The sequence below is a fragment of the Nicotiana tomentosiformis genome, chromosome 1 (assembly GCF_000390325.3).
Source record: "Nicotiana tomentosiformis chromosome 1, ASM39032v3, whole genome shotgun sequence".
Taxonomy (NCBI): domain Eukaryota; kingdom Viridiplantae; phylum Streptophyta; class Magnoliopsida; order Solanales; family Solanaceae; genus Nicotiana; species Nicotiana tomentosiformis.
In genome coordinates this window covers 5628154-5637248 of record NC_090812.1, presented here as the reverse complement: position 1 = coordinate 5637248, position 9095 = coordinate 5628154, and positions in this window count along the sequence as shown.

Here is a 9095-nt window from a genome sequence, read left to right as displayed (position 1 = left end):
GAAGGAGAAAGCTTCCTCTTCACGGTCGTCCGGCGACAAGGCGCCGGTGGAACCGCCTCCCCATGAGTATGTTCCTGGCCCGTGTACTCTGAAGATCGATTTTAAGGTTGAAAATCCTTCGTCGGTTCCGGGTCAATGTGAGCATGTGTCGATGTACATGTGCTCGATAACAGAGGGCCATCTCGAGGCTGTGAGGAAAGACTGCAACGGGGGTCCCGAGGTTGTGTTGCAAATTCTCTCTCCCGAAGAGAGCATCATCACTCATGTGGAGGAGTTTTTAAGTGTTTATACTTACCCCCTCACGTTGGGTCCCGTCGACCCAGTGATCATTGATTTTTGCAAAAGATATCAGGTCACCCTCGGTCAAATTCATCCTTCTCTATGCGCTCATAGTAACCTTACTTCGCTTCTTCTCCAACAAGACCGGGGGGGCTGGATTTTACCCTAAATCACCTCATATGATTGTATCAGCCTCAAATCTTTTGAGGGCTAATCAGGCTTTATCGTCGGGCATCGAAAGCTTTAATGTCGAACATCGACGAATACAAGGATCGGGGTTGGATGGGCTGTTATATTCGGGTGAGGACCCGTGATCTCATTCCGGAAGAGAAGATGTCGTTCCCCGAGGAATGGAATTTCGACCGTAAGTGATTTTCATAAGGCGTTGCTTTTCGTATCTTTCTCTGATTCTATCTGATATCTTTCTCCGATATACAACTGCCCCTTGGATGCCACAAGCGGTACCCGACCTCGAGGATTGGGTTCGAAAGTTAGCCTCGACTTCCTCTTATGCCAAACGCGCTTGGCGTGATTTGGCAAAAGGTAGATGGGAGGCCAAGAATCACGGTAAGGGTCACTTCTCGTGTTCTTCGAAATGTTTTTTATGCTCCATTCGTTACCGATTTCCTTTCATGCAGGTGTAACCAAGGATGTCGTTTTGAGGCCTTCGAGTGGTGAGGAAGGAACCAAGTCCCCGGTCCCTAAACCGAGGAAAGATAAGAAGCGAAGAGTTGTCTCTCGGTTAGAGGACCCCAAGCCCAAAACTCGAAGGGTGAGGAGGAAGACAATCGCTCTTTTGACGGACTCGGTCCAACGACTGAGGGAAGAAGAAGAAGAAGAAGATGCCTCAGCTTTGGTGATCCGATCTGCGAAAGCTATCGAGGTCGCCAGACCTTCTGAGCCGATGACGGCTATACCGGTCGGGGTCAATTCCGATACCCCGAGTCTCGATCAGAGCATCCCGAGCGATTCGCTTGGGACTATGATAGTGGGTCATTTGCCTTCTCTTTCGACCTTTTCTGAGGAGGCGTTAAAGGAAGCTCGAGAGTTGAACGACAGTCCCCGAGTTGATCTTATATTCCTCGATCGACGACCCCAAATTTGCGAGTGCGTCGGCCTCACAATTTTGTTCTCGAGGCACATGTTGTAGGGTCCATTCTTTGAAACGGTGTAGAGTTATCTGTAATTTGTCCAAATACCTTTGCATCCTATCTTCTCGAACCTCGAAAGTTTTGTTTACTTGGTTCAGCACTAGTAAAGAGTCACATTTGGCTTCAATAACTTCTGATCCCAGGCTTTTAGCTAGCTCGAGACCTACAATCATGGCCTCGTACTCGGCCTCATTGTTAGTTAATCTAGTGGTTTTGATGGATTTTCTAATAATTCCACTTGTGGGAGGTTTCAGTATGATGCCAAGCCCGGACTTCTTCACATTTGAAGCACCATCCTGTCTAGAGGGTCCAAACCCCCGACGACGTACCCGATTTTAACAAGAGTTCCTTTTCAACTTCGGGTACGAGGGTTGGCATGAAATCGACTACGAAGTCCGCTAAAATTTGGGACTTGATGGTCGTACAAGGTTGATATTCGATATCGTACCCACTGCGTTTGGCGGCCTATTTGGCCAATCGACCCGATAGTTTGGGCTTGTGCAAAATATTGCGAAGTGGGTAAGTGGTCAAAAAGCATATGAGGTGACATTGAAAGTATGGTCTTAACTTTCTAGAAGCGCTTATTAGTGCAAGTGTTAATTTCTCTAAGTGAGGGTATCTAGCCTCTGCTTCCCCTAAGGTCCGACTTACTTAATAAATATGAAACTGTGTACCTTGTTCTTCTCGAATTAGGACGCCACTTAGCGCGATTTTCGATACCGCCAAGTATAAGTACAATTTCTCATATGTCCTCGGAGTGTGAAGTAGTGGTGGGGTCGATAGGCACCGCTTTAATTGTTCTAGTGCATGTTGGTATTCCAGGGTCCAGGCAAAATTGTTCTTCCTTTTGAGTAGAGAGAAGACTTTGTGGCTTCGATCTGATGATCTCGAAATGAATCGGCCTAAGGAAGCTTTCCGTCCGGTCAGCCTTTGTATTGATTTCACGCTATCCACGACGGTGATGTCTTCGATGGCCTTAATTTTGTTGGGGTTGATCTCGATTCCCCAATTCGATACCATGAAACCAAGAAACTTGCCCGATCCAACCCCGAAAGCACATTTCTCGGGGTTGAGCTTCATGTTGTATTTCCTTAAGATCTTGAACGTTTCCTGCAAATGAGTCAAATGGTCCTCTGCGCACAGGGACTTAACTAATTGTTCTTCGAACATTTTATTCACTACGCGTTGGTAAGTAGCTCTTGCGTTTTTTAGCCCAAATGGCATTACATTATAGCAATAGGTTTCATACTTGGTGATAAATGAAGTCTTTTCTTGGTCCTCCGGGTTCATTAGAATTTGATTGTACCCCGAATAGGCATCGAGAAAAGTAAGAATCTCGTGGCCGGCTGTGGCATCGATCATGTGATCGATACTAGGTAGTGGAAAAGAATCTTTGGGGCATGCTTTGTTTAGATCTTTATAATCTACGCACATTCTAAGTTTGTTCCCCTTTTTAGGGACTACAACTACGTTGGCTAACCACTCTGGATATTTTACTTCCCGAATTGACTCTATTTTGAGAAGTTTAGTTACCTCATCCTTTACAAATGTGTGTTTTACCTCGGACTGAGGTTTTTTTTTTGTTTCATCGGTTTGAACCTAGGGTCCAAGCTCAGCTGGTGCGTTGTTATCGACGGTGGGATCCCTGCCATGTCTAAATGGGACCAAGCAAAACAATCTATATATCGATAAAAAATTGAATGAGTTTTTCCCTAAGTTCGGGGGTCAATCCCGTTCCCAGGTATACCTTTCTCTCGGGCAGATATTCGATTAATATAACCTGCTCCAGTTCTTCGATCATAGATTTTGTGGCGTCAGAGTCGTCGGGGATGATGAAAGCTCGAGGTGTCAGAAACTCTTCCTCGTCATCCTCTATTTCCTGTTCCACCGGTTTGGTCGAGACTAGTGGCTGTAATTGCTATTTGGTTTCTCGTCTATCTTTAGTACTCGATCTTTCCAAGACCGATAGTGTTGGTATCGGTGTTACCTCATCAACCGCAAATATTTCCTTCACAGTATGTTGCTCCCCGTATACTGTTTTCACGCCGTCCGACGTAGGAAATTTCATTACTTGGTGGTGGGTCGAAGGCACTGCCTTCATATTGTGGATCCAAGGTTTTCCAAGTAGGGCATTGTACCTCATATCCCCTTCGATTACGTGAAATTTGGTATTTTGGATGGTTCTAGCTACATTCATTCGTAGAGTAATCTCCCCTTTAGTCGTTTCACTGGCCATATTGAAACCGTTCAAGATCCGAGCTGCGGGCACGATTTGATTCTGCAAACCGAGCTGCTCCACTACCCAAGATCTGATGATATTCGCAAAGCTACCTGGATCCACTAAAACACGCTTAACTTGAGCTTTATTTAATAGGATAAAAATTACCAGAGCGTCGTTGTGAGGTTGAGAGATGCCCTCGGCTTCTTCAATTCCGAATGATAAAGTGCCTTCGGGTACATAACCTCAAGTTCGTTTTTCCCCTGTGGCTGGTATATTGCCGTACTTGAGCACGGGTCCCTGTGGAGTATCGACCCCACCGATGATCATATGAATGATATGCAGAGGTTCCTCTTGTTTATCTTTTTTGCTGGCGTCACTTTCTCTGAAGTGATTCTTGGCTCGGTCACTGAGGAACTCTCGAAGGTGGCCCTCATCGAATAGGCGTGCTACCTTTTCTCTTAATTGTCTGCTATCCTCGGTCCTGTGGCCATGCGTGCCATGATACTTGCACATCGAATTCGGATTTCTTTGGGAAGGGTCGGTTTGCATGGGTCTGGGCCACCTAATATCTTTGATTCTTCCGATCGTCGATACAATGCCCGATGCTTCGACGCTGAAATTGTACTCCGATAGCCGAGGTGCCTCTATAGGATCGCCATATTTATCGAAGCCATTCTTGCTCATAAGCCCCCGAGAATTTTGTCCTTGATCACTCCTTCGATTGTTCCGAGCGAAATTGCACGCTGAGCCGTTGTTCATTTAATCTGCGATGTACGGTTGATATTGGTCTCTGTTCGACCTTCGTTCTCTATCGATATCCCTCTGGTTTTTAATAGCTGTCCTGTTCTGGTGCATGGATCCGGAAGGAGCTCCCAACTGGTCGTCTTTGACCCTGATTTTTAACTGATATCGGTTGTGTACATCCGCCCAAGTTATTGTTGGATACTCGATCAAATTTTGCTTCAGCCGACATGATGCTATTGAACTTTGCTCGTTCAACCCTTGGGTGAAAGCTTGGACGGCCCAGTTGTATGTGACTGGTGGCAATTCCATGTGTTCCATTTGAAATCGGGACACGAACTCCCTCAGTATTTCATTACCCCCTTGCTTTACTTTGAATAGGTCCGATTTCCTCGTTGTAACCTTTATGGCACCAGCATGTGCCTTTACAAACGAATCCGCTAATATGGCAAAAGAATCGATGGAATTTGGGGGGAAATTATGATACCAAATCATCACTCCCTTCGAGAGGGTCTCTCCGAATTTTTTCAATAACACGGATTCGATCTCGTCGTCTTCCAAATCGTTACCCTTGATGGCACACGTGTAAGAGGTGACGTGTTTATTGGGATTGGTCGTACCGTTATATTTGGGAATTTCGGGCATACGAATTTTTTTGGGGATTGGTTTTGGGGCTGCACTAGAGGGAAAAGGCTTTTGGATGAATTTCTTCGAATCCAGCCCTTTTATCATTGGTGGAGCTCCCGGGATCTTATCAACCCTGGAATTATATATTTTTACTTTTTTATCGTTGGCTTCGACTCGTTTTGTGAGTTCCTCGAGCAATTTAGTAATTTCGAGAGTAGTCCCCGATTCTTACTCGTTTGACTTCACTATGGCTGGCTCCGTTTTGTGGGTAATTTTTCGAAGCGGATCGGACTCCGACCTACTTTGTACCTGAGTTTGGCTCTGCAATAGAGCTATCACTATTTGCTCGGCTTGTAACATCTCGAAGATCATCCGTAAGCTGACTCCGATCTCCTCCATGTTATGGGCGTCTCGAGCTACGAATCGAGTACCGCCCTAAATATTTTTTTCCGGTTCGGAACGTTGGTTCGCCTCAAGGGCCACTTGTGAATTGACATCTAGTGGTACTTCGACTCGGATTTCAGGTACTTCGACTCGAGCTTCAGTGACATCGTTAAGTGGCCTTCCGACCCTGGGTAACAAATTATTGGTTTCATCCTGGAGGTCGGTTTCGTGGTCGATAGGTAAAGCCATGAATCGAGGGTTTGCCATTGCTGATTCGGAGTTGTAAACTAGTGTGTATTGCGAATTTGTATCAAACAACCACTGTTATCCTTAGCCCCACGGTAGGCGCCAAACTGTTTACCCGAAAAATCTGATATAATTAAATTTATAAGTAGTTCTAAAGATATGTGATATAGCTTGACATAAATCGTACGTAGAAGTGAAAATGTTTAGATTCTTGGCTATAGAAATGGGATATAAATTATTGAACTAGAAGAGTGAGTATGCTGAGTAAAACAAGCTTAAGAGATTTATTATTCAATAAATAGAAGTAGTCTTTTTGCTTGTGCTTACAAGGATTCCCCCTTTATAGTAGATGGATCTTACTTTATTTATAATATAAAATATATAGTGGAGAACCCATAATGAATTGTCTCTTTCTCGATTCCTGCCAAGATTCTCTCCCCTAGTGCGGTTGCAACGGCTCCTGTCTGTGAGCTCGATACTGACTCGAGCTCGGTATTGGGTCGAGCCCCGGCCTTTAGTTTGAGTTTGACATTCGAGGTGAGTGTCAATCGGTCTGTGCATCTCCGACAACCTTCTCGTTGCCTTGCGGTTCAATTTGGTCATGGGCTTGATAATGATACCGAGTCGATTCCTCGATCGGTCTTGGAGCTCGAGGCTTGTTTGTACTATCCTCGGAACTCGTCTCGAGCTCTTACTTCGACCGCTTACCATTCAAACTCGATCAAACGTACGGAGGCCGAAATCTATTTCGACCGTATACAAACACATAAATTTCGAGGTGCGAAAATAAGTCCAGGTTAGTAAATGGCTTATGGAAAGGAGGGTGGATTCATTTATCTCGACGAAAGACTTTTTCTTATTGAAAAAATTGAAAAGGAAGTAAATGAAATAGTAGTTTAGATTTATGCCTCAAATGAGTCTCACACGTTGCTGCTCCCTGGTCCATCAATAATGAAGTTTTAAAGTTAATATTTGATCTTATACCAATCATATTATATTTATTGGTGGTGTTTGTTGAGGTTTTTATTTTTAAGATGAAATAGTCTTAAAATGAGGGTGAATGGGAAATGGAGGAAAAATAAAATTTTTGAGTAAAATTTTAAGTTTTTCCCTCTTGACAATGAGACATTGTCCCATATTGGAAGAGGAAGAGATTTTTGGTGGGTATATATATAATTGCTCTTCTTGTAGCTCTTAAAGAGTTAAGAAGAAAGCAAGCCTCGCGCCGTCGTCGTCGTCGCTCGCTCGGCTCGGCTCGGCTTCGGCTACGGCTTCGGCTTCGGCTTCGGCTTCGGATTCGGATTCGGATTCGGATTTGGTCAAATGATTGATTGATTAATTTTTTGGATCAAATTTATTTGTTAATAGTAAATATTAACGTAAGATTATCCGCATTTATAACGGATATTTTCCAATCCGTGTATTGACCACAAGGCAGCCGCCTAATACTCTTCCCACCATGATTGTGCTTGCTCCACCATAGAGGGTGGACGATTGGTCTTCTTCAACACTAGCTGCTATATATATGTGCAGCAGCTGTTGAAAAAAGACACTCAACACACAACACACAAGAAACAAACTGAAAATCGCTTAACAGATTTGGCTATACATTGTACTCCTTCCTCTCAGCATTTCCATACGATTTTCTGAGTTTCTACTCCCTCGTTCTGCATTGTTTTTAACTTCAAACAAAGCAACTGTAAGTGTGATTTGCTACCGAACTTTGTGTTCGCTGAAATACTGGGGTTTGAAGTACCGCTACACCAGTGTGTGATTCATTCTATCCTGGGAGGAAATAATCCATTACCTTGGGTACTAGGAGGGGATTAAATTCCTTAAGGAAACACTGTGTATTCAGTGGGCTCGAATTAATTACTATTTCATTACGTTTACTTATATTTTACAGAATTATTATTTACAAATACAGCAATATTGGCGGAAATAACAAGCTTAAGGAATTTAATATTTATTTATGTATTTGTATTATTCTTATTATTCTGCAAACTAAAACCTTTGTGGTTTTGTGTATTCCCATTTTGGAGAGTAAAGCATTCGTGGCGTTTTGTTGGAAGATTAAGATCTACGTGATTTTTACTCCAGTTTGAAAACGTTTATTAAACGTTTGTTTGTGTCATTCTTTTAACAGAAAAAATGACGACTGAAAGCGAAAACCAAACTGTTCTGATGGTGACTGCCAACGCATCGACAAGCCGAACACCGGCATTGGCACAGGCAGAAAAATCCAAAAATTTTTCCGGGATTGATTTCAAGCGCTGGCAGCAGAAGATGTTCTTCTACTTAACTACGTTATGTCTACAGAAGTTCATCAAGGAAGATGTTCCTGATCTGCCAGATAAAACTCCAGAGAATAAACGCTTTCTCGTAATTGAAGCGTGGAAGCATTCTGATTTTTTGTGCAAGAATTATATTCTTAGCAGACTGGATGATAATCTTTATAATGTATACAGTGGCGTGGAAACGTCAAAAGAATTGTGGAATGCACTTGAAAAGAAATATAAAACTGAAGATGCCGGGATGAAGAAATTCGTTGCCGCAAAATTTTTGGACTACAAAATGGTAGATAGCAAGTCTGTTATTACCCAAGTCCAAGAATTGCAAGTGATTATTCATGATCTACTTGCTGAAGGTCTTGTCATCAACGAAGCATTCCAAGTAGCAGCAATGATTGAGAAGTTGCCTCCGTTGTGGAAAGACTTCAAAAATTATTTGAAACACAAACGAAAGGAAATATCCCTTGAAGATCTCAACGTTCGGTTGAGAATCGAAGAGGACAATAAAGCTGCTGAAAGGAGAGGCCGTGTAAATTCAACAATAATGGGAGCAAATATTGTTGAAGATAACAAAAAGAGGAAGAAGGCTTCTGGTCCGAAATACAACCCAAGCAAGAAGCGGTTCAGTGGAAACTGCTACAACTATGGGAAAACCGGACACAAATCTAGGGAGTGTCATGCTCCGAAGAAAGACAAGAAAAGGGGTCAAGCAAACATAGTAGTAAACCATGATGATGTTGATAACTTGTGTGTCTTTTCAATCTGAATGTAATGGTTGTGGAAAACAATAATAATATTTCAGCTTCTTCTTACTTACTTGAGTCAAATGATTTATGGCATGTACGTTTGGGTCATGTCAATTATAAAACCTTGCGGAAAATGATTAACTTGGAAGTACTGCCCAAGTTTGAATGCGAAAATCAAAATGTCAAACATGTGTGGAATCTAAGTATGTTAAACATCCTTATAAGTCAGTTGAAAGGAATTCAAATCCTTTAGACTTAATTCACACAGATATTTGTGACATGAAGTCAATACCATCTCGCGGTGGAAAGAAGTATTTCATAACTTTTATTGACGATGGTACTCGATATTGCTATGTTTACTTACTGAATAGTAAAGATGAAGCAATAGACGCATTCAGGCAATACAAAA